At 57.6% G+C, this 24,653-nt stretch overlaps 1 protein-coding gene across 4 annotated transcripts in view; it reads right to left on the bottom strand.

The window, feature by feature from the left end:
• The window catches only part of FBLN2 (fibulin 2), a 76,569-nt gene extending 62,686 nt beyond the window's left edge, over window positions 1-13,883 (bottom strand). For all 4 annotated transcript variants that reach the window (XM_082345196.1, XM_082345197.1, XM_082345198.1 and 1 more), the window contains exon 1: window positions 13,740-13,883. The gene's annotated coding sequence lies outside the window, so the exon portion shown is untranslated. The remainder of the gene's footprint in view (window positions 1-13,739) is intronic.
• Window positions 13,884-24,653: the final 10,770 nt, after the last annotated feature.

The following is a 24,653-nucleotide window of genomic DNA, read 5'->3' as shown; positions in this document are numbered from 1 at the left end:
AAGGGCAGGTAGATGGATGAATGGGCGATTGGATGTGATGGATGGATGGATGGATGGATGGATGGATGGACGGATGGATGATGGGTGGATGGACGGATGGATGACGGGTGGATGGACGGATGGATGACGGGTGGATGGACGGATGGATGACGGGTGGATGGACGGATGGATGACGGGTGGATGGACGGATGGATGACGGGTGGATGGACGGATGGATGATGGGTGGATGGATGGATGGATGATGGGTGGATGGATGAATGGATGCATGGATGAGTGGACAGATGAGTGGGTGGGTATCACATGGAAGACAGATGCAGGAGAAGGTGGACCAGCGGATGGTTAAGTGAACTGGTACGTGGATGGATCGTTGATGGAGAGATGGTTGGGTGTCAGATGGGTGGTGGTCCCATCATGGATAAATGGGTGAGTGAATGGATGGCAGATGGAGGACAGATGGACGGGAAGGTGGAAAAGTGGCTGGATGAGTAACCAGCCTGTGGATAAATGTCTAACAGATGGGCAGGTGGGTGGGCGGAAAGGTGGGTGAGGAGATGGAGGAGGCGAGGATGGGAAGGTGGGTTAATGGTGGGTGCATCGGCATGGGGACAAATGGCTGAAGGACGGCTGGCCGACCGGGCAGGTAATGGACGCGCGGACAAGCGGACGCATGGATGGCGGGTGGGCCAGCGGATGGGGAGCAGGGCGAGGCAAGTTCTCCTGGTGCTCCATCAGGGCTCTTCCCAGCCTCCCCAGAACACCCAGAGCAAGGGCAACGGCCCTCCTGCAGGCCAGCATCTCAGACGATCCTTGCGCCGTGGCGAGCAGCGTGAAAAGCACAGGCCCAGGGAGAGTCAGACTGGCCCGCGCTCACAGCCCAGCGGAGCCGCCACCTGCTGTCTGACCACGGAGCAGGGGCTCCGGCTCTGTGAGCCCCGTCTTCCCCGTCTGTTCAACGAGAAGCATCACGTTCCCCCCCACAGGGCGCTGTGGGATGAAATTTCCAAGTATCTACAGAGGCCAACCCGAGACATGGTACAGTCAGCGCTGACAATAATTCCCACCCTATTAAAAAACTGTTCCAACACCCAGAAAAAGGAAGGTGGCTCCTCCTCCCATTTTATGAGACTAGGAAAGTCCTGATACCAAAAGCAGACGTGGATACTACAAGAGGAAGGTACAGGCCAGGCTCACTTATGAATCTAGCTGCCAAGCCCTAAGTAAAATAGCAGAAAATTGAACCCGGCAGCATATTACAGGGATAATAATATATTGTGTCCAAATAGGGTTTACCTCAGGAATGCAAATGTAGTGCAATACCAACAAATCAATGCAATTCACTAAAAGACAAATCTACGTGATCAGTTCAGTAGATGCTACTCAATAAACTTCAACATTTTGTAATTACAAGCTCTGAGAAAAGTAAGTTTCTCCTGGTAAAGGGGATCATCTACTAGGTCCCTACGGGAGGGGCCCCTCCGTACCAGGCACTGAGAATGGGTTTACCCATCACCCCTCTCACAGAATAAACTGGCCTTTGGGGGATTTAATTCCTCCCCTGAAAGGAAGACAAAGGTGGGAGATAAACTTTGGGGTCCATCCTTCCTCCAGAGCCTCACAAACCATGGCACGGCCCCTTCTCACTCCTTCTCCAGATCCTGGAGTTGTGTCCAGGGGTCCATCTACACTAAGAAACCGCTCCAGGAGGTGAGGGAGTCCCCAGAGCGGGGCCCGGACCCCATCCTCACCCTACCTCTGAGCTCACGCAGACCGTCTCCTGCTTTCTCTTTTCCTTCTCCTTTGGATACAAGATGTGTTTTCAAGGGAAGCTGAAAGACCAAGGGTCCCTGCAGGAGAGGTGCGTGTACATGCGGGTCCGTGTGAGTGCTGGGGGGCCGGGGGGGCGGGGGGGAGGGAGTTTGGGTGTGTAAGTGCATCTGTGCGCATGTGAAATCTAAGTCTGTGTGAGTGTGGGCAGGTGTGTGCACGTGAGGCGTGTTCAGGCATGTATGTGTGTGTGAGTGTGTGTGAGAGTGAGCCTGCGTGTGCATGCACATGCATGCCGGGCCGCCCTTACCTGGTGGGTCCTGTCCCTTCTCCAGCCCCAGCAGGGGGCAGGGGGTCCCTAGTCCCCGAAGCCCCTGACCCTGACCTTCTGCCCAGACCACGCTGCTTCCTAGAACCCAGGACTTGCTTCCTGCTCCCGCCGGGTTCACAGCTGCACCGGAGCCCGTCAACGCCTAAGGCATCACGTGTCCTGTCCGGCCTCAGCGCAGGCAGCCCTGCCAACATCCCCCCAGCGAGGCTCACGCAGGGCCCTTAGAGGCGCATTCTGCTGCCACCTCCTCTCTAACCAGACGGGACGCTCACTGGGGCTGAGGCTGGCAGGTTCCCTCCCCACGCTAGGAGCTGACATCTCACACGGATGAGACTGAGGCAGGGACCCTGCTCTCCTGCTCAGCCCTGACCCGGGGGCTGGCCCACGTGGGCACTCAGATGCTTTTGGTGGGTGGCAGGGTGGGGATGGGTGGATTGATTAACTTGTACGGCCCTAGCACAGGGCTGACACAGGACATGAGATGAGTTATAAATGTGAGTGTCACCAACACTCATCCCCGCAGGGCCTTCAAAGACGGAGAAAAACTTGCCTAAGGCCCCCCTGGCAAGTCAGGGGCTGCGCTGGGAGCCTCACACCGTAACCACCACCGTCCACCCTTCAGACAGAAGCCCCTCTGTGTCCTCCTCGGAGCCTCGCGGAGGCGTGGGACGCTGCTCAGCCGGGGAAGCCCTGCAACGCTCTCGCGCCTTTGCCAGGCCAGCGCCCCTCTTCATTTGCACGGCCCTGAAATTTAGGAATTTCTCAAGGCTGCCAGCAGGGCAGCTGGTGTGCAGCCAACCGCGGGGTCTAGCCCAGGCTGTGGCATGACTGTAGGGCCCCCGAGGCCGTCAGCCGCCCCAGCCGGAGCAGAAATGGGCAGCAAGTGGGATCAAGCCCTGGGCCCCAGAGGTCAGGGTTCAAATGGGAACCCAGCTCCCCCCAGGCTGCCGGGCGGCTCAGAGCACATGACCCCGGAACAGACACGCTCTCGTCTGCTCATGGGCCCAATCACAATGGCCTCCCAGCAACACGGGGAGGACTCAAGGAGGGGACGTAAAGACCCCAGCACCTCACCGGGCAAACAACAGGCATTCGATACACAGTCAATATAAAAAATAAATGACCTGCCCTAGCTCCTCTAAATCTTTCACAGCTCCTCAAGTCTGCCCATTCCTTTGTTCCCTCTGCCAGGCACACCCTTCTGCCCCCTGAGCAAACTCCTGTTCATCCCTAAAAACCCAGCTCAGTATTCCCTCTTCAGGGAAACCTTTCCTCAGAGTTCATGGCTGCCTCTTTTGACCTCCCCACGCTCTGTACATGGAGTTCCCAACCACTTGGACTTAAGTGTGGCTGGGCTGGAGGCCAGGACCCCGCAGTCCCAACCCCAGTCTCCAACTCCCCATTCTAACAGGAACTACCCCAGGTGGTGAAGAGCTGCCTTTACTCACACTGGGACATCCTCACGTTCCCTCGGGCTGGGTCCGCCATGTGAGATGGGGACGGGGAAAGAAACGCGGGGGCCATTTATGGAGAGCAGGCTGGTGATGCTGTGTGGCTCTCTGCCCCCTCCTCCTGGTAAGAGAACCCCAGCTTTCCCACTCTTCAGGCTACGTGGCCCACAGAATGGCCAATCAGAGGCTCCTTCCTCCTTCACAATGACTGGTGAGGGATGTCCCGTAACCCAGTTGCGCAGGCCCACGGTGAAGCCCCTGGGCCTAAGGGAGGGAGCCTGGAGCTGCTGGGCCACCCGACTGCCACATGGCAGAGCCCGCCTGAGAATAAGCAACATGGAGGATGGAGACAGAGCCCTCACGGCATCTCTAGAGCCCACGGATACAGCCAAGCCTGAAGCCAGCCATTGTACATTTTAGTCCCATGACATTTTTGCTTAAGTCATGCTTTCTATCACCTGCAACCAGAACACTCCTGACAGCTGTGATGAGGAAGCAAGAGTAGCACCTGTGTTGTATGTGTCACTGACTAGATTCCTAGAACATCTGAGTCTCTGGAGTTACTGAACTTTGTCCCTGCAGTGGACACCTCCTGGGGTGGCAGCCGGCTTCATTCAATGCCCATCCTTAGGGACCAGCTGGAGCTACAGTCACTGTCAGGACTAAGTGACCCCACCCCTAGCCACAGCCAACTGACTGGCCCAGTGTGGAGGTTTGCCCAAGCTGGGCCAATCAGAGCTCTCCCCCAACAAACTGGGCCAATCAGAGTTCTTCACCCTCAGCTCAGCCAATTAGAGCTCCCCCACCCCAAACTGGGCCAATCAGAGCTCTTCCCCAGGATTTTGAACTGGAACTAGAAGAAAACACAGACCATCTCTGGTGGGAAGAAACTGTGAGTTGAGGGTGGGCACATTTAAGTCATTTTGAGAGAATGACCCAGACTCACAGAGAAAAGCAGAGACAAAAAAAGATGGGGCATGAGGCAGCCTTGGTGGCATGGGGTCCCCAGCCCTGCACTGACCATGCGGGGACCCCCTCAGACACAGATAAGCCCACATGAGGGAGACCCTCCCCCACAGCGATGGGAAGGCCCCTCCTGATGCCAGGAGCAGGGAGAGCACTATGGGGGTCTGAGCCCAGGTCGTGGTGGGCTACCTGGCCATGTGCTCAGGCTCCACCATCCCTGTGGGACCCCCCGGGGTCTGGGGCCAAGGAAGGGTCACTCCTCCCACCCCACGCATGGGAAGCCACAGCCACGCAGAGGGGGTGTACCTGGGTCAGGCATGTCCTGCCTTGGGGACAGGCAGGTGATGTCACCACAACCTTTCCATCCCCAGCAGTCCCTTAAACGATTCTCTCTCACTTGTGAGAGTGTAAGGTCGGGCACTCAGAAAACACGTTAGGGGACTAGTGGCGCAGTGGTTGGGAGTCCGCCTGCCAATGCAGGGGACACGGGTTTGAGCCCTGGTCCAGGAAGACCCCACATGCCGCGGAGCAACTAAGCCCGTGAAACACAACTACTGAGCCTGCGTTCTAGAGCCTGTGTGCCACAACTACTGAGCCCACGTGCCACAACTACTGGAGCCCACGTGCCTAGAGCCTGTGCTCCGCAACGAGAAGCCACCACAAGGACAAGCCCGTGCACCACAACGAAGAGTAGCCCCCGCTCGCCACAACCAGAGAAAGCCCACATGCAGCAACGAAGACCCAACGCAGCCAAAAATAAATAAATAAATAAATAAAATTTAAAAAGAGAAAAGAAAACATGTTAGGTGGGGGGGTGGTACGAGGTCGGGGGCAAACTTTCCTCCACGCTAGGTCCCGCGGCTAAGTAGGGCCTGACCGGCCATTACTGTGGTGTCAGTGGTGTGACCCGCAAGAAGTAACATTAATGACTGCTCAGCTGGGCGCCGAACTTTACAGTTTACAAGGCACCCTGCCATCTGGGCAGGCCTAGTTCCCCACCTCCTCCCTGGACTGGGCCCAGCCTCACCTTGCCAGGCGCCATCGCCCCCTTTTCTCGGCACTGGAGCCCTGGCCCTGAGCTCCAGCCTGTCCCCCACTAGCATGGACCCCAGGCCACAGGACGGCCCAGGCTAAGCTGCCTTCACCCTCCAGGGCTCTGCCCAGGCAGCCAGAAGGGCACAGAGCTGGGGGGTAGGGGACACCCCCGCCCCCACGTGGGAATGGGGACCAGCCGCTGCCTGAGAACCAGGAACTTGGTCTCAGAGAAGACATCTCTGTTGGAGGGACAGCAGTCTCCTCTCGTGGCCCCGCCCAGCAGGAAGGGGGCCAAGGGGGGCCCAGAAAGCAGGAAGGGATCCCCAGAAGATGCAAGGTGTGCAATGACCAGCTAGAGGGTCCCCCCCCCGTCGGGCTAGAGATGACCTCTCGGGGTGAGGTGAGACCTCAGGGAGAAGGCAGAAGTACCAGCGGCCCCGTGGTGAGCAATCATCCCCCTTTACCCTCTTACGCAGTCAGGACGGCAGAAAACCGTGTGTGGAGCGAACGTCTCCCTGACCCTTGCCAACCTTCCTTCGCAGCACAGAGGGGGCAGGAGCACTGGGCTTAAGGCCGACAGAGGCAGGGAACAGCAGGGGCTGGGATTCAGTCCTGCACTGGGGCTGTCATCTTTGTTCTCACGGGTATCGCTGATTTAGAGCGAGCGATCCTGAGTCTATCTACAGTTGTGAAAAACGGCCTCCTTTTAGTATAAGTGTAAGCAAAACAGGGGAGGAACTTTTTAAAATCTATTAACTATAATGTAAAGGCACAGGAGGTGGGGGCAATCCAGCAGAAAATGTGATGGCATTGTGCTAACGGTCGCTTGAGCACAAGCGGAAGCCAACACGCTCTGGCTTTTTTTTTTTTTTTCCCAAAAAAGGGCACAAGACCCCCTATGCAGTGCCCATGTTCGGACAACATTTGAATTCATCTGCTCTGAGGATATGCTGGGGAACAGATGAGGGACCCAGGAGCTCGGCCAGCACTGAACCCCCAGGAGGATGGCTAATCTCTGAGCTCATGAGGACTCGGAAAGTTGACATGGAAACCAGAGTGAAGCATGGTGGTCTTGAAAGAGAGCATGTGTGCGTGTGTGTGCTTACAGGTGCCTGTGTGTGTTTCAGGTCAAGGAGGGTACCGTGTGGTTGTGCACGTGTGTCAAGACCATTGTGGGGAGACTCTAAGAACAGAATTTTTTGGAGCGCCAAAAGCTCACTTGGTGATCACAGACACAGCTGGATGAGAGACCCAGGCTGAGGCAGGAAGAACTCTGGGAGACTTATCAACAATGGGTGAGCCCGGAGCACAAGGCCCAGGGCCAGCCCTGATGCAGACGACGGCATCTCAGTGATCACGGAGAAGGGGGGCATGACCCTTGACAGAACCGAGCTAACACGTGTTAACTAAGTACTGCATACGTGCCAAGAGCCGTGCTGGGGGCTTTCCACAGGCCCCTCCTATGCCGGCACCACCACCAGGCCCATGTTACAGATAGAGAAGCCAAGGCCCCCATCATCTGGGCCCAGGCAGGTGCTTCCCTGGCCTGGCGGGGTCCTCACCCCACCATCACCCAGCCCCTCAGAACCCTCTTCCCACGCTTCAGGCCATTCCTGGGCACCAAATGACAGCAGAACCAGGAGGACTGTCCCCAATGCACAGATGAGGAAACTGAGGCCCTGGGAGGTGAGATGGCCTGAGGCCAGCAGGGTCTGCTTGAAGACAAAAGCCTCCCGTGGCCGCAGGCGGCCATCCACTCCCGGGCACATGGGTGCCTGCGGCCCCCACCCTCTTGGCCATGCGGAGGCTCTCGACGCTCCCCCCACCCCCCGGCCGCACCCGCGCCCCCAGCAGGCAGGCGGCACCACTTCCTCACCAACACTGACCCGGGCGGGGTCGCCGTGGCCGCCCACATTATAGCTCCCCCCGCTCCCCCCCGCCGAAGAGCCAGGCTCCCCACCCTCGAGGAAGGAAATAACCTTTCCCCAAACCAGCACTTTCTTTGCAATAATCTCCATATATGAGAAGACAGAGGCGTTTTTGCAATGTTTCCAAATTCCAACAACCCTGAGGACAATGGGGCAAAATGACGCATGGCTTGACCCCAGATGGGCCCCAGGAAGGGACCGGCCCAAAGGAGAGGAATTAGTGGTGCGTGCGTGCCACAGTACCCCGTAATCCAGGGGCGGCCAGCCCGGGGCAGGACCTCGAGGTGGACAGACCTAGCTCCCGCCCAGCCCCTCCTCCTCACTTGCTGTGCAGCTGCAGCCAGGCCCACCCCTCTGAGCCTGCTTCCCTGCCGTCACCCGCTCAGGCCTCCTGCCTGCCGGCTTGCCCCTCCACTCCCCACCTCCCACACCTGGGCTGCCAGAGGGCCCCTCCAGCACTCTGCCCATGCCCCTCCCCTGCTCAGAAACACCCTGAGGCTGCCCATCTGCCACCCTCAGGGCAGGACATGAGGTCCTCCACGTCTGGTCCAGTGCACGAGGCCAGCCTTACTTCCCGCCTCCTCCAATCCTCCTTCCACTGTCCACCCCTCAACCTTCACATCACAGCGCCAGTATCACCCCCTCCAGGGAGCCCTCCCTGACCATGCCTAGGCTCCCAGAGCCTCTGTGCTCTCCTCCAGGACAGCTGTGACTGAAGCATTTCAGAACTGCCTACATAGGTCTCTGGGGCCCTGGGGATGGCCAGGGAGGGACCATGGGCCGGCCCACACCAGACACTATTGTGAGTGCTGTGTGCAAGGAGAGGGGCCAAGGCCCCTGATGTGTAAGGAACCCCGAGTCCAGCCAGCCTCTCCCAGCTGCTCCCACACAACCCCTGCCCAGGGTTGCCCACCCTCAAGGAGGGAGGCTGCAACTCCACTCCCACTGCCCCACAAGGCCCGGATCGAGGCCCCAGGCTGCTGCCACCCTCCAGCCTGCTCCCCTCCCAGCAGCTGTGGTGGGGAGTGGGGGGATCCCGGAAATCCCAGGAAGACCTCACCCCTCCCCGAACTGAATCCTCACCACACCCAAGATAAAACTGAAAGCCCTCCTGTACCCCCAGATCTGACCACCTTCCTTGCTCACAGGGGTCCTGTCCTCCAGCTGCTCCAGGTCATCTGCACGTGCTGTGCCCTCTGCCTGAGTGTCCGTACTCCACGGGCCTCCTCTGATGCCCTACCTAAAGCAGCCCCACCCACACCCTGGTCTCAGCCAGCTCCATCTGCTTTTTAGCCCAGGCGCGCACGGCCAGCTCTGACGTTACGGTGAGCATCCGTCTGCATCTCCCCACAGCAAGCAAGCTCTGTGGGGGCAGCGGAGGTCGTATTGGTACTGCTTTATCCCAAGAACAGTGACCAGCACCCTGTAGGTATCACTTACTTCCTCCTTCCAACAACCCTAAGAGAGGGGTTACGACACCCATTTGACAGATGAGGAAACTGAGGCTCAGAAAAGGTCACTGGCCCGAAGGAAGCAGGGCCTGTGAGTGGCAGAGGTGGGATCTGAGCCTGGCAGGTGTCCAAAGCGGGGACTTCCCTGTGCCCAGCTGCCACCTGCACAGACCCCCGGGGGTCTGGATCTGCCGCTAAGCTCTGGTCCGGCTGGCAGGCAGACTGTGGAAACAGGCTGAGGATGGGATGCTAAGTGCTGTGGTGCCCACCCCAGGAAAAGCCAGCAGTCAAATCAGCAGAAGGAAACACCCACAGGAAAAGGGGGAAGACAAAAAGGGGGCATTTTTTCTTTTGTCCGATTGCCAAACTTTGCAAAATGTGACTTTGTTCCCATCTAATTTTAATCACAGTGGAAACCTTTGTATACCACGCCAGGAAGAAGTCAGTCTGTTCAACAACAAGGTCGGTAAAGGGAACTTAAAACCCATCCTTAAACACTGCACTTAAAACTCACAAATGAACAGTCACCCACCAACTGCCCAACTGCTTTTGAATTTAATGTAACATCTGAACAGGCAATATAGTGGTACGGCTCAAAATCCAGAAAATATAAGAAGGCACACAATGGGAGTGTCACCTCACCTTGTGCCCTTGTCCCCACCTGCACACGCCCTCCAGGTAACCACAGGTAACCACCGCAACTCGCCCCAGTGCTTCCTCTCAGTGCTTGCCTATGAGCCTATAAGCAAACGTGGATTTACGTCTTATTTGACACGAGGCAGCGTATTTTACACACCACTGAGCACCCTGTTTTCCTCTCTCAACAGATCCAGAAGATCAGAGCCTCCTCATTTTTTACAGCTGCATAACATCCCATTGTACGGCTGCACCAACATCTATTTGACCAGCACATATCACCCTGGATCTCAAGCGTCTGTCCACAGCCCTGCTTCCCCACCTACCTGTGGCTTCTCAAGGGTGAGACCTGCCCTCCGGCACAGGGTCCGGGACGGGGCCTCCACACTCCTGCCAACATCCTCACTGCGGAGGCCCACAACCTCTAGATCTTGCAGCTAGGGAGGGTGTCTTAAAATGGGAATCAGATCTCATTGCTCCCTGGAGAGAAACTTCTCTTAGCTTTCAAATGTCTTGCCCCACCTCTCTCCTCCTCCCCCCTCCCCTCCCCCACCCGCTCCAGCCCCCTCCCTTCCTGTCCCTCGCACACACCAAGCCAGGCCCCACCGAAAGTCCTTTCTTTGCACCAGCTGTACCCTCTGCCCACACCCTCCCATCTCAGCTCAGAGATCCCCTTCCCAGAGGGCCCTGCCCTCCTGCCTGGATTGGGTTGCCCACTTCAAGCTGGAACTACATCCCAGGGCAGGGCCTTCAGTTGGTGGGGAGGCAGGTGCTCAGAGCTCAAGAAGCCAGAGGGGGGGGGGGCTTCCCTGGTGGCGCAGTGGTTGAGAATCTGCCTGCCAATGCAGGGGACACGGGTTCGAGCCCTGGTCTGGGAGGATCCCACATGCCGTGGAGCAACTAGGCCCGTGGGCCACGACTGCTGAGCCTGCGCGTCTGGAGCCTGTGCTCCGCAACAAGAGAGGCCGCGATAGTGAGAGGCCCGCGCACCGCGATGAAGAGTGGCCCCCGCTCGCCGCAACTAGAGAAAGCCCTCGCACAGAAACGAAGACCCAACACAGCCAAAAATAAATAAATAAATAAATAAATAATTCTGCTAAAAAAAAAAAAACCTTCCACCTTCCCCCACCTCTGCCCTGCTCATCTTAATCTCAACCAGCATCAGCTCTTTCCAGACAAGAATCTTTAAAAAAAAAAAAGAAGCCAGAGAGGGGATACACCACCTACCTCCTAGGCAACAGACCCCCTGCTCCCATCCCCAACACCCACTTCAGTACTGTGAGCCCCAGAAAGTGGTCAGACAGCACCCACTTTACAGAAAGGAAGACTGAGGCTCACTGATGGGAGGGAGAGGCCCTCTGCACCACCTGTGCGGCCAGGCCCAGCACCTTCCTCCTCAGCAGGAACGAAAACCTCCAGGAGGTACACGAATGAGGCCAGGGGCTGCCCACCATCCCCAAGTCCCATGTGCCGCCGATAGGGTTGGTCCTCGTTCAGTCAGTCAACAAACTTCCAGGAGGCCCACACATCGCAGGGACATTCAGATCCCATGAATTCAGCCGCATACACGTGGTAAACAGAGAGAGCAGAGAGTCACAGGAACCAGGACTTAAAATAATTCAGCAGCTGCCCCACCCCACGCCACCCATCGAGAGGCCACCAAGGAGCACGAGAGGCCACCAAGGAGCACGAGCGGGAGCTGGGCCTGTCCCTCGGCCCGAGTCCCACCCTGCAGAGCGCCTCCTCCACCAAGGCCAGCCAGGGAGTGAAGGAAAAAATGCTCCCACCCACAGCCCCACGTGCAAGGCAAACACAGAATTCTGACGCCCAACAGGACACACCGTGGTCCTCCTGAGGCCCTGCAGGGACTTGGGGTCTTCACCACAGTGGTCTTGGGGTCACAGTCACTCGAAAGCAGAGCAGGAAAGTGTGCTGGGCTTTCCGGCCGATCAGATCAAATGGAACCGTAGTGGTCCTCTAGGTCATGTGAGACTGTCATCTTAGGTCCTGAATTGAGCTCCACCTTGACCCCTGCTGAGAAGGCAGCTTCACTGCCCTCAGTCCTTCCACAAGCGTTTATTAAGCACCTACTGCCTGTCAGGTGTGAACGTGGTTTGGGGAATTTGCCCAGGGTCAATGAGACCAAGTCCCTCCCCTCGTGGACTGAAAGGCTGGCAAAGAGCTTGGTTTTAGAGTCAGAAAAACCTAGGTTGAAATCCCAGCTGCGTCCTTTGTTTGCTGGGAGACCCTTCCTGGGCCTCAGTCTCCCCATCTTTCAAAAGAGGTAAGACTGCGACCTTGCAGGATCATGGATGGGATCTGGGGAGAAAAGCGAAGGACGAGGCCTGGCTCTGAGATCCCTGCCTCCCTCCCACAGGGACCCCAGCCCCCATCCCCAGAGCCCAGCAGAAAGTGCCGGCCACCGTCACAAAGAGGCCCTGTGGTCCAGGTCCCCTCATGGCTCCCACCACTAAGGCCATACAAGGCTCACTCAAGGCTTCCCCAGCCATGGGCAAGGAGACTACCCTAGGTCCACTTTGGGGTGGGCACTGCTGCAAAAACAGCCCAGTTTACACAGCAGGCACAGCCAACACAGAGGTCTACGCAGGCCGGGTGGGAAATGTGGCCAAATGGTCTCCTGCCCCAGCCCAGGGGCAGAAGAAAAGCAGCACTAGCCAAGGGCACCTCACAGGGATGTGGGTCCTGAGCTCCAGACCTTGTGATTTTTCAGAAGACGGAAATCCGGACTTTTATGTGAAAGCTGCCAATTTGTGAAAGCTGCCAATTTGTGAATGCTGGCAGCTAATTAACTTTTTAAAAATAATAACAACATGGTAAGAGCCAAACAAAACATGCACAGCCAGCTGCGGTAGGGGCTGGCAAGTTTGCGCCTGCAGGAGGTAACAGCCTTTGACTTCATCCCTCCCCTGCCCACTCCTCTTAACACAGGCGGGCGCTGGACGCAAGAGGGGAGGGTGGGGGCAGTAGTTCCCAGGCCCTCCCTTTCTCCTGGTGGGGATGGTCACCCCCATTTGCACGTGGGGAAGGTGAGGCTCAGAGCCCCAGTGATTCGGCCACAAACACGTGCCAGGACCAGGCATCAGGGCTTGCTCGGGCAGGGCCCTGGACCGGCACCTTTACTCAAGGGGCTCTGGATGATGACCACCCCCCAAATTTTCTTTCCATTTCTGGCCTGTCACGGCGACACCTGCTGGCTCGGACCCGCCCAAGTGGTGGTCACAAACCGAGGTGGGGTGAGACCTTGTGACAGCAAAGGGAGGGAGGGCACCCCTGCAGGGAGAGTGGGAAGGGGGAGAGGAGGCAGGGGGGCAGGGGTTGAGGAGGAATGGGGAGGTCCCCGGAGTTGGGCCCACCCCTGCCTACTGAGCCCCCTGCCTGTGCGCCCCACACCCTAAGGGAGCCTCAGCCCAGAGCCTCCCCCAGCCCGACTCGGGGCCCACCCGGCTCAGGACGGCACGGAGGACTGTGCCCGCCCAGGGGGGAGGGCCGGGGTCCGCAGGACTCTGAAGTTGTTGGCGTGTACGACTCTGTGTGCAAGATTCACGGTGGGGGGGGGTGAGGGGGTCTGTTTGCCGCCCCAGTGATGTGAGACACGTGTGTGACACATGAGAGACATATGTGTGTGTGACAGACACGCGTGTGTGTTAACGAGGCACACGCGTTTCATAGACGGCGGGCTGATAGAGGCGTGCGTGTCTGGGAGACGCCCGTGTGCCAGGCACGTGTGTGTGAAGCCTGCGTGCGCAACAGCGACGTGTGAGAGATGAGTGTGAGGGGCCGGGCGTGCGTGAGAGCGAAAGGGTCTGGACAGGGGATGCGGGACGGAGACGCGGGGCCGCCCCGCGGAGCCTGAGGAACTTCTGCCGCCTGCGATGGGCGAACGCGAGGGGGAGGAGAGCGCGCGGCGGCGGCGGTGCCCGACCGAGGGCCCAGTTCCCTCCCGGGACGGTGACCCGGGCTCGGGACTTGCCGGGGGGGGGGGGGGGGCGCGGAAGAGGGAGGGGGCGGCGGGACCCGGGCGGGTGGGGGCCCTCCGCCACCTCGCGCCCCGCCGGGCGCCGGCCAGGGTGTCGCATCTGCCCGCCGGGGCGCCGTCCCCACGGCCGGCCCGGGGGCGTGGAGCCCGCGGCGCGGGCCGAGGTCCGCGTGCACTCACCGCGCTGCGCTCCGCTCGTCCCGCCGCGGGCGCTTCTGTCCGCTAGTCCGTCCGCCCCGCCGTCGGCGCGTCTAGAGCTCGGGAGTCCCGCGGCGGCGCGGGGCGGCGCGAGGCGGGGCGGGGCGGGTCGAGGGGCGGGCTGAGCCGGCGCCGGGCCCCCTGCCCGCCCTGCCCCCTCCACCTCCGGGGCGGGGTCTCAGCCGCGGCCGGGGAGGGGGCCGTGCCGGCGCCGACGCTCCTCGCCCAGCCGCGCACCCGGGGCCGGACGTGGCCGCGCCGCGCGTGCGCCCCGAGCCCCGCGCCCCCGTGGCGCGCCCCCCTCGCCGCACCCCCTCGTCGCCCCGTCTAAACGCGGAGCCCCAGCCCCCGCCCTGCTGCCCTCAGCGTTCTTTGGCCCGGAACCTCAGCCAGCCTGGGCCTCAGTGTCCCCGCCGGGAAGATGGGCCCGGCCACGTTGGGAGGGCCTGAGGGGCTTAGGAGTAACACTGGCCTGAGGGAATCCCAGCTTGGCCGCCTCCCATCCCCTTGCTGCCTGCCCGGGGGACTCCCACACCCCTCCCCCAGACCCCGGCCTGCTGGCACCGGGTCCCAGCCTCCAGCCTAGGTTTGTCCTTTCCTTAACCTCCACATCTGCCTGTGGCCACTGTGTGACCTCAACCAAGGCCCTTGACCTCTCTGAGCCCAGCCTCCTCATCTCTTGGGCATATTAACCCTGGGCTGTTGGTGGGGAGCCATGGAGAACCCCATGTTGTGCCCTCGGCACAGGGCCCAACAGGCAGTGAACACTCCAGGCTCTCAGCTCAAAACGTTAAGTACCATAACTCTCACCCCCAGAGCAGAGGCAGGATGGGTCATCGTCGGGTCCCCACTCACCAGGTTTGGCAGCCTTGGAGCCTGTGCCTGGTAAGAGGACCTACAGGGAACAGGCTACCTCCCAGATGCTTTCTGCAGGCCAAGGGCTCAGAACCCCATCCCAAAACCCACACAACCAAAATCAGGCACTGCCAGACCAGGGCAAACATTTGGCACCAGAGCAGACCCGGTGAAAGGGGGACTGACCCCAAACCCACTGGGCCCTGCAAGCCTGGACTCTGGCACAGGGACCCACACCCTGGTCCCTTCCCCACCACCATCTTAGGGTCCCAAGAGAGTCGGGATCCCAGGACTCTGTCCTTCCATCTCTGTCTCTCTCTTTGCCACCTTCTGTCTCTCCTTGATGTAGTAAAATTCACATAGTGTAAAATTCACCATTGAAAGTGTACAATTCAGGGGCATTTAGAGCACTCACAACTTTTTCTCTTGTTATCTCTTAGCCACTCCGTCTTGATCTCTCTTTGCTGCTGTGAATCGACATCTCTTTGTAGCTCTCGGTGTCCGCTTCAGATGGCCCATGTCTCCCTGTCTCTCTGGAGCGTCTCACTCTTCACCCACCCTGTCTCTCCTGCTCTGTGTCTCCCTCTGGGTCTCCATCTCAGTTTTGACGGCAGTCTGTCTCTCTGTCTTACTCTGTCCTTGGTCTCTGCATTTCCCTCCGACTCTGTCCTTAGTCTCTGTGTCTCCCGCAGTCCTGGGGCCACATTCTCCAGGACCTGAGGCCTAGCCCAGGACCTCTGGGAGCCCCTTCCATCCCTGCCAGGAGACACATGGCCCAGCGGCTGCCACCTCACATAAGAGCAGCAGCCGTGGGCCCAGAGTGTGCCCCACCCCCATGCCGGGGGCCTCCGGAGCCCAGGACTGGGGTGAGGCAGTGAAGAGCAAAAGCAAAGAGAGGGGAAGCCACCTGCCTGGGGTCACACAGCTGGGAGGTGGTGAAGCCACAAAGTGCCCAGGGGCTCAGACAGGGCTGGCCGCGGAGGAGCCACGATGAGACGGAGGGGCAAAGCCTGCACTGAGAGCCTGGGGCCAGGCTACCCCGGCTTTCTGTGTAACTGTGCCAGGCCCTTCCTCTCCGGGCCCTTTTCCCCACTGGAGCTTGTTCTCCCTCGGGGCGTCTGCACTTGCTGTTCCCTCTGCCTGGAATGCCCTTCCCCCAGGTCCCCATGGCTGGCTCATCCTTGATTAGATACAGGTGCAATGTCACCACCCCAGAGAGCCCTCCCTGAGACCCCAGCAGAGATAGCAACTGCCCCTCCCTCGGTCACTCTCTCCCCTCTCTACTCCTCAGAGTACTTGTCACTAGCGGCCTTTTTAAAATTCATTTATAAGTGACTGTAGGTAAGATAGCCTGGCAAGAACTCCACCACCACGCACCAGCTGTGTGACCTTGGGCAAGTTGCTTGACTTCCCTGGGTCTTGATTGCCTCAACTGTAAAATGAGCTGAATGACATCAGGGCCAATCTGGTGGGATTGTTGGGAAGATTAACTGAACTGAAATCCAAGAGTACTTTGAACAGGGCTTGGCCCCAGGGGCGAGCTCAGTAAGCATCTGATGACTGAGTGAGTGGTAGATTGAATCCTTCCTCCTGTCATGACTTGTGGAAGGCACCAGGCTTTGCCTCACGTGAGCCTGGGCAACTCTCTGCCCTCCAGTGCGCTCCCTTCCTGCCCCAGGTGTCCAAGCCGAGATTTGGCCTCACCTTCCAGCCCGCCCCCAAGGCCTGGCCAGCTTTCCAGGAGAGAAAGTGGAGATACTTCCCTGTTATCTGAGCTGGAGATGCACCAAGGCAGCCGCCCCCTCGGAGCCCTGCCAGAGCTGTTATCGCAGATGGAGTGCACATCACCCACCAGGAATTTGGGGCCGGGGGCCCGGCCAAGACACGGTTGGAGGGAGTTCCGGGCCGATAAGGCCAAGACAGAATGCTCAGGGTGGGCAGCCGGGTTACATCGGTGACATCTCGGCAGCCTCCCGGGCATCGAGGCGCCAGGGCTGGCGGGTGCGGGGCCCACCTGCACCCCCAGCCAGCCCGGGTGGAGCGGAGGAGGCCCGCCGGGCTTCCTGGGTCTGCATCCTCGCTGGGTAGCCAGGAGGAGGTCACTGTGCCTCTTCCGGCATCTGAGAAATGAGACTGACAATAACCCACACGACAGTAGCGTAGGGTTTAGACGCATGGGCTCTGTAGCCAAATGGTTGGTTTAAAGCCACGTGCCCCTGTGTGATGTTCACGGTGGCTTTAGCCCTCTGCCCTCAGTGGACTCATCTATAAAATATTTCCTGTCTCCTATGATTGTTTTGGAGATTCTTAGAGCGGGTCTGGCAGGTGATGAGCCCTCAGTTAAATGTCTGTTGTTCCTAATGGCACACGACCTAGACCAACTTGAGCCAGCATGGAGCCCCCATCTCCCTGCACACCTGGGTGCCGGCAGCATGGGGGCAGCTAGCTCCTTGAATGGTGGGCCTGACCTCCCTGCCGGGACTTGGCCTGCTGCTGCTTCTGGGGGCCAAGGGGCCCCCCTTTGTCCGGGGGTGAGCTCTGCACTGGGCCGGCTCCATCATCGCTCTGGCCACACATTCAGCATCCGATGTAGCCGCCATGGCTGGGCAGCACGGAAAGTGAGTGTCTGGGCCCAGCCAGACTCGAGAATATTCCATAACTACGGGACAGACTTTCAGAGTGGATGGGCAGTGATTTTCAGACAGAGGTGCTCCTCACCCAGGGGTGGCACTGCCTGTCAGACTTCTGCCCAACAAGCCCCTTGGCAGCACCACCCAGACCTCAGCTGTAGGACAAGTCCGTCTTCTAGAATCACCCGGGGGCATCTACACCCGACTCCAGAACAGGTCAAGCTGAGTCTCCAGAGGACGCAGCTGGGCATCAGTATTTTTTAAGCCCCAGTTGCCTGGAGCTGCTGCCAAGTGTGGAAAGCCCCGCCTCCCTCTACCCTTCTTCCAACTGTGTCCCTCCCACCTGGAGCCCACGATGCCTCGTGCCAGGCCCTGGCATCCCCTGCTCAGACGGCCCTGAGTCCCAGGGTCTGTGCTGGCCCTGCCCCCCAGGTGTGGGCCGCAGTAGACACACCCCAGGCCCAAGGGGTGGCCGAGGGCAACAGCTGGCAGGTGGCGTGAATGGAGCTCAGATCTGTGGGCACACAGGCAGTCCTGGGAACGCAATTCAGGTCCTCTCTGGTCTGGACTCCACCCACCTCTCCAGCCTCTTCGCCCACCCCACGCACGCTCCTGTCCGTAGCCCCGGCCTCCTGCTTTTCAACCCAATGAAAAGCTGATCGTGCACTGAAAACGTCCCCACCTCCTGGCCCTCCCATCCCCTGTGGATGCTGGGCTACCCGGGGCAGACATGACCAGCCATCCCCCACTCTTCGTGTAAGAAACACAACTACAGAAACGTGACACAGACCCACGGCTGCCTGGCTAAAGACTACATTCCCAGCCTCTCCAGCACCCAGGTAGGACAGTGAAAATGTGAACCACTGAATGGGAGCAAAAGTGGTGTGGCCCCTCCCTCCCTTTCTGCTTCCTGCTGGCTGAAGCGATGGCCCGGGGTGGGCACGGAGCTGCAGCACCGCCTCGACTACCAGGTGGAAGTCACACTTGGGTGGAAGGCATCCCTGAGCATCATGGAGCCACTGTACCTGGCCCGGACCTTCACCTAAAAGAGAAAGGAGCTCTCAAATGCAGTAAGCTGTGAGTCTGTAAGGCCTGAAGCCAGCCCACCCCTTTCAGTTCCAGGGGCCACTAAATTCCCTTTGGGGCTTCAGCCAATCTAAATTGGGCTTTTATTACTTGCACCCAAGAGCCTTGGCTAATAGCCTGAGTTTCACTGTGGCGACATTACCTACCGGCATTTCCCAGGCCCACTTTGGACGCCGGGTTAGTTAGCCACCAGGATCCCTTTGGATCCCTGAGCCATCAGGGATCAGTTTTTTATGATCCCCAAGGATGCTTTGCCTGAAATAAAGGAAAAATAAACTCGTATCTGTTCATCATACACTTTAATAGACACCCTACACTGATTAATTCATTCAATCCTCAAAACAATCCTAGAGGGACTGGATATTACTACCCCCATCTCACAGACAAAGAAACTGAGACTCGGTGGCATAGCTAGGGCCCCAGCCCAGAGCAGTCTGACTCGAGTTGACACGCTCTCCCTGCCCTTCCCGAGGCAGGAGGGAAGCACCTTGCAGTCAGGCAGTGGGTTCCCCATCCCCAAGGGTATGAACAGGGACCGGGCGCCCCCCTGGCAGAGTGGCTGGAGGGGCTGATGCACGTGGAGTCGGGTATGCAGAGAGAGGAGGTGGGGGAAGCCATTACAATTTTTCTCTCACTCACACTTTCCCAAGCTGTCTGCTCATTCCAGGAAAGCTGCCCAGCCTAACGCCTCCCTTCTGGGAATGGTCAGCCCCTACCTCCTGTGGCCTAGCTCATTCGTGACTCACCCCCGCCCATCCCTCCGCTTGGTGTGATGAAATTTCTGGCACTTCTGAAAAGTTCTGGCCACCCTAGACAAGACTTGGCCCAGCCTTGCAATCAGGCCAGCTCTCCTGGCAGGGGGGAGAGCAAGGAGGCCAGGGGCACTCCGTTCAGGGGCTGGGACCTCCCTAGCGGGCTGGAAAACTAGGCTGAAGGGTCTCAGAGCCGTTTCCCTACTGGAGCAGCCCAGAGACGGGAGGCCTGGTCCCAGCAGGTTTCTTGCTTACTCCAAGCCTCAGTTTTCCCATCTGTGAAATGGGAGAGGCTGACTCTGATTTTAATAAACAAGTTAGGAAACACACATAATAAAACATTCAGCACCAGCAAATCCACCTTCACAAGAGAACCTCTTCCAACCTCTTTTGTTTTATACATATAAGTAGTTGCACGAATGAATGTATATATGTATACCCACGATCAAATTCTAATGAACACTTTTTCTGCTACATTTTTATATGATATATTGCGGCCATTTTCTACAACAAAACATGTATCTACACAATCACTGTCAAGAGCTGCCCAGTATTCCACTATCTGCTATAACCACAGTTGATCTGATCCTCCACTGATCATTTCCAATTTTTTTATCATGAAAAATGATTTGAAGAATATTCTTGAATCTGTATCTTGGGACATTTGTCCACCTCACAGAAGTTGCAAGGTCGAAGGGTGTGTACATTTGTAAATGCTTATGATATGTCTGCCAGGGGAAGATGTTGTCCTGTTGTTTGAAGCTGATTGCCTTTGTAAATGTTTACCAGCCATTTGTGTGTCTTCTGAGAACTCCATGTACATGTCCTTCATTCACTTTCATTCTTGAGGCGTTCATCTTAATAATTTTTAAGACTTCTCTGTATAGTAGTAGTGCTGGCCCTTTGTCTACCAAGTACATACAGCAGACACCTCTGTTTTAACTTTGTTTCTGTATATATATATTTTTTACATGTAGAACTTGTAAAGTTTGATGTAGAAAAACTTTCCAGTATTTTCCTTTGTGCTTAGAAAGGCTTTCTCCATTCTAAGATAGACGTAGTAAGCTACCTATGTTTTCTTCCAGCTCTTTTTTTGTTCATTCATTCATCCATCCTTCATTCATTGTTACCCTTTAATCTAACCCCAAGTCCTCTGGTTACCCGGGTCCACAGAGTTGGTGGCTGGACCCTTAGCACAATGCCTTGTTAAGGGACAGGAATTTCCGATAATTCCTGGAAGCCTCCCCTTCTAGGAATGTGGGGAGGGGAAACACATCTCTAAATAATGAACCTTGGCCTCTGAGGCTCCAAATGACCTCCAGTTACCTGACAGGGCTCCACCCGACCAGTCCTTGGGTGCCAAGGAGTTTAGGGTAATGACGCTCGTGGCGGCCATGGGAACGCATCACTCAGATCTCCCGCTCTAAGCAGAGCGGGTGACCGCCCACCCCCTCCATCTGAGCTGCCCCCCAGCCAGCAACGGAGCACAGTGGCTACAAATGCAGGATCACTCCAGCAAGACCCAGTATCCCCCCAGCAGCAAAGTGGCTGAGGGCCCCCTCGTCCTGGCTGAAGCTTTCTGGAATAATGGTAAAGACTAAAATAGTCATGGTGTCATACACTTTATGAAGCTCTGGTACGACCATGTCTCTTGCAGCCCTCTCCACCACACCGCTGAGACTCAGAGCTGAGCTTGGGTCCAAATCCAGGCTCTCTCTGTCCCACCAGGCAGCTTGTGTGAGCCCCGTGCTCACTCCCACCCCAGGGTCCCAAGCCCTTCAATCTAGGCCTCCCAGTCCAGAGCCACGGCCCAGCAGGCTCTGTGTTTCCTGATGCAACTCTGAGACCCCTGGGCCGCACTTGGCCATAGTGATGCCAGGGGACAGGGCCCAGAACACCCTTCCCTGAGTGGACGAGCCTGGATCCTCCTGCCCCAGCTGAACCTGGAAGAAGGAGCCAGAAACTGGGCTATTAGGTGTGGAGAGAAAAGTCTTCCTCGCACAGAGAGGCGACTCCTTCTTGGGTTCCGGCCCTGCCCTCTGGTAACTGCAGACCTCCCTGCTCCCCCTCAGTCAGAGCCCCAAGGCGACTATTTTCCACACTGACCAAGGCCAGCACCCTGTGGCCCACTCAGCCTGTCCCCCTCCCAAGGCTGGGCCAGAGGCTGAGCTCAGGACCCCGGGGCTCTCTGTGCAGCCTAGAGAGAAGTTTCACCTTCCACGTTCCAACCTTTAGACCTCAGGCGATGTGACCCAGGCTGGAAGTAGTTATTTCGGGTGACTGTTGAACTGCCCATACACACGGCCCGCAGTGCCCCTCGGCTGCCGGCTGAGCACACAAAGCTGAGGACTCCTTTGAAGGAAGGGCTGTGGAAGGACAGGATTTGACGAGGCCCGGTGGGCTATCGAAAGCATTCAGTGTTTATTCTGAGAGCTGTGGGGAGCTGCTGGAGGATTTTAGTGGGAAGTGCTGAGGAGGCTGGTACTAGAGTCCAGGTGGGAGATGATGGAGTTCGGATGAGGGTGGTGACATGAGGACGTGGTAGGATTGCAGAGGTACTGAGGAGAGAGACCACACAGGCTGGTGTGATGCTGGGAGCTGGGGAGAGAGGGGCAGGGGTGACTCCTGGGTTTCTGGCTCGGGAGGTGTCACTGATGAGCTGGGGAAGGGTGCCGGTCTGGACTTCCTGCTGCAAGTCACAGAACACTTGACTCAAAGAGGCGTAAGCCAAAAAAGGGAGGACTTCAAGCATAGCTGGATCCACGTACTCAAATGTCTCCAGGAACAAGTTTCTCCCCCCTTGTCTCTGAGCTCTCCTCCCCTCTCCTCCATTTTCCACCAAAAGCACCTCTCCTGGTGACCAAAATTCCCAGCAGCTCTGGCCCACAACCCTTCAAGTCCAGACAAAATGAAGCAATACTCCACTGGTGGTAAGGTTCTCTCCAGTTGGAGGGGTTTAAGTCAGATGCTCAGGCCTGGACCAATCACTGCAGCCAGAGGAATGGGCTGTGCTGATTGGCTCAGCCCAGGTCATATGCTCTCCCAAAAGCCTGGCTGGGGGTGGTGAACCTCTAATTGGAAACTGGGGTCCATTGCCAGATGCTGGAGAGGAATCCATGAATGACCCCGACAGGGCGGGTAAATTTGCATTCTTGGATTTGAAGTTGATTTTTTCTACTTTCAACTCAGATACTGTCAGATAACAGCACACATTCTTAAAGCATGTTCTCTGTAAAAGCCCCAACAGACATAAGGGGACTTCATCAAGCTCATCAGTGATTGGCTCTCAGCCGAGAAAGCCCTGAGCCAGTCCAGCCAATGAGAGCCCAGAGATTCCTGGATCTCACACAGTCATTGACTCCTGCTAGGCTGGGTACCAGAGGCCACGGCACCACCGTGGAAGCAATGTGGGCCTGATAGGAATGCTGTCGCCTGTGGCTGGTGACTAATAATAAAACAAGCAGGTTACACCCATTGCAAAAATGTTAAGCCAGCAGGAGAGAATGTGACATGAGCCCAGTGGCTGATTCCCATTTTGTGAAAATGCCAGAAGGGGCGATTGTGAAAGACAGGGCCTTCCAGATCCAGAAGTCCTCTCCCAGGCCCCTCCCCAGTTGCAGCATCTCTCCAGTTTTCCTTAAAAGGGTGACTACCTCTGGGTACATCCCTAAACTGTTATGTCGTTTGGGCTGTATTTGAACTTGACCTAAACAAACACCCTATAAATGTTCCTATTTGCATTGATGAGCGCACCCATGTCAGTCTGCAGCTGGTTTGCATTTCCTTTCAGTGCTGTATAATATTCCACTGCCCCTAACACACTGGGTGAATCTCCTGTCTATCGATATTTAGGCTGCTGTCTGATTTTCCCTATTACAAGTGATGCTAATCTGACTGCTCTCGCACCAGTACTTCCCGTGACATTTGTCCTAGTCCTCTAGGGCCAGGGTCCAGGAGAGGCAGCACTGGGTCACGGGTGTGCACATTTTCAAGTTCACCAGCTCAAGCCAAACTGCTGTTTCCGCGTGTTTGTACCAACATGCGCTCCCGCCAGCTGCTGCCAACCCTGTTAACGTTAGCCCATGTAGTAGGTGTGAAATGGTATCTCAGTGTGGTTTTAATTTACATGTCCCTTGTTACTAATGAGGATGAGCATCTTGACGTGTGTTTGCCAGCCATCTGCATTTCCTCTTCAGTGAAATTTCTGCTCATGTCTTTTGCCCCCGAAGATATTGTTTTCTTCTTGGCAATCACTGATTTCTAAAGCACAGTCTGGCCATGTGACTCCCTGCCTTTAAGCCCTTCTGTGGCTTCCCAGGGGCCATGGAGCAAAGCCCACGCCCGGAGGCCAGGCCGGCAAGGCCCTACAGTGGTTGGGCTCTGATCTGTGTCTAGCCTCAATAGGAGCAGGGTGTTTCTGACTCTCCTCTCACAGTGTCCCTTCCCCTCCATGCCTACAGGGCTTCTTCCACTTGCTTGCCCACACCCTGCTCTCTGCAACCTCCCAGCTCCTGCTCGTGATGTGGCACCTGACAGAAACACCCTCCCTCTCCCCACTGGCCCCACATCCTTGCCTGCCTGCTTCTTTCTCAGCCTTCAGGTCTCAGCTGAAACATCACTTCCTCCAGGGAGCCCTCCTGGCTTCTCCCCACCCCAACCCAGACTGTGGGGCCACAGTGCCTGTGTGCTCTGTCTCCAGGCACTGCTCCTGTGCCATAATTGTCAGCAGTCTCATCAGCCTTTGCCACTGGACTGCAAACTCCCTGACGGTCAAGAGTATGACTGTTTCGCTCACACTTATGTTCCTCGTAAGTGGGAATGTGGCTGCACAGAGCCAGATCAACACAACTCTCTGTGGAAGACAGGGATGGACAGGGGCAGCATGGGCTTGTTTAAGAAAAGTGGCGGCCCCGACACAGACCCTGGGAGGGACCCAGGGACCACTAGGAGCCGACGTTAGGGTGGGGGAGGGGGGAGCACTGGACTGGGAATCCGGGAGCTGGGTTCTGGTCCTGCCGGACTAAGCCCTCTCTGTGTCCCCGTCTCACAGAGGGGAGCCCTGGCCTTCTTCCCATCAGAGATCATGCCCTGGGTGGCCAGCCTGAGGTCTGACCCACCATCTCAGGCCAAGGGAGTGGGCAGATGTGGGACCGAACAAAGGGGCCGTGTTCTGGACTCTTTCAACAGCTTGGCTGCAGCTGAACAAAGCCACGTGCCAACATGTGGGCGGAGGGGGTGGCGGGCAGGCAGCATCCCAGCGTCCCTCTCAGCCTCCGGGCCCTGCCATCTGAGTCTCCCGTGGGCCCGAGAGTCCCGGTCGAAGCATGTTCCTCCCTTGGCTCGTGCAGGGCTCACACCAGCCCTCCAGGCAGGCGCCACCACCAGTCCCGTTTAACAGATGAGGAACTTGAGAGGCTTGGAGGTCACGGTCACGGGCCCTCAGACTCTGCCAGCAGGGGCAGAGGCTGGACCGAGCGTCGCTGCACCGCCCAGAGGCTCCCTGCCCGGGGTCACAGCATGGTGCCCTCCGGTGCTCTCAGCAGCCAGGGCGGGGGCGTCCCCCACCCAACCTC

Source organism: Balaenoptera borealis (genome assembly GCF_965194805.1).
Source record: "Balaenoptera borealis genome assembly, chromosome: 12".
Taxonomy (NCBI): domain Eukaryota; kingdom Metazoa; phylum Chordata; class Mammalia; order Artiodactyla; family Balaenopteridae; genus Balaenoptera; species Balaenoptera borealis.
The sequence above is the reverse complement of the archived record's forward strand: the minus strand, read 5'-3'. Positions and strand labels throughout refer to the sequence as shown.